Genomic DNA, 1,115 nt, shown 5'->3' with positions numbered 1-1,115 from the left:
TCAACTGCAGTTAGGATGGACTGTTAATCCTGATAGAGAACCAATGGAAGTATGTGTCCATATAAAGTCAAATCATGCAATATTACTGTGTGTCTTTATTGTAGTTATGTCAGTCTACAATTGAGCATTTTTCATCATGTCCCTCTCCTTCATATGCAACATGTAGTATATCAGTGTATGCTAAACCTGGTATTGCTCAGGATCCACTTCATTGTCCTATTAAATTAACTGGAATAGATCCTTCAAAAATTGTCTACATCAACAAATCACCTGTTCTTCCTCCATCAATGAGTAAGTCAATGATAATTAAAATTAATTTTATTATACCTCATTTCACAGGTTCTACTACCTCCTCCTCCTCCTCCTCCTCTAATGTAGTACATGAATCAACATCAGTATCATCCACTGGAGGAGCTAGTAAGTGATAATACTGTGTGTATATACTGACCTTTGACCTCTGTTAGGTCCATCAGCTACTGTTGATGTCAATAAAGTAAAGAAAGTGATTGATGATGTTCTTGTATCTCATGATGCTGCTCTCAATTCTTTGCCTAAGAAAGGTCTTTCTGAACTTACTAGTCAGCTTTACACAGTTCGTCTGGTCAATAATGCAGTGAGACAAGCTCCTTCAATGAAAGAGTGCATTGATGAGTTCAAGGCTAGTCTTAGTTTTAAGAGGAAGTTGCCTAAAGTGGAGAAGCACTGTCAAAAGTTCTTAAACTCATTCATTGCTGTAAGAGGCAGTTATGCTGATGCAGCAGAAGCTTTAGGTGAGGACTGGATTGAAGCTATTAGGAATGAACTGGGACTTGATTTTAATATTAATATTGATGCTTAATATAATTGATTTGCATTGTCATTATTGCTTGTTTTAAATAATTTTTTAAAAAATATTAATTTGCGAAGAGTTTAACAATAATGTTATTAATTCCGAAGACAAACTAAACACACATGATGATAGTGTACATGTGTTCTGGTACTTGGGATTCTTTTGAGAGTGGAAACAACATCATCTGTATCTTGATATCAAGTGATCTTGAACAACCCTTGCTCTTATAGTAACCATGTAATAGGTCACCTAATAATAATAATAATAATAACAATAATTAACAATA

At 34.3% G+C, this 1,115-nt stretch overlaps 1 long non-coding RNA gene across 1 annotated transcript; it reads left to right on the top strand.

Moving 5' to 3' along the window:
- Positions 1-377: 377 nt before the first annotated feature.
- LOC109591110 (uncharacterized) lies at positions 378-890 on the top strand. The gene is made up of 2 exons (XR_002189658.1): positions 378-417; positions 465-890. It is a non-coding gene; the product is annotated as an uncharacterized LOC109591110 (long non-coding RNA).
- The last annotated feature ends 225 nt before the right edge of the window (positions 891-1,115 follow it).

This window comes from Amphimedon queenslandica, unplaced genomic scaffold (assembly GCF_000090795.2).
Source record: "Amphimedon queenslandica unplaced genomic scaffold, v1.1 AMPQUscaffold_8943_Cont19117, whole genome shotgun sequence".
In the NCBI taxonomy this organism is placed as follows: Eukaryota; Metazoa; Porifera; class Demospongiae; order Haplosclerida; family Niphatidae; genus Amphimedon; species Amphimedon queenslandica.
This window is presented reverse-complemented; position numbering and strand designations above follow the sequence as displayed.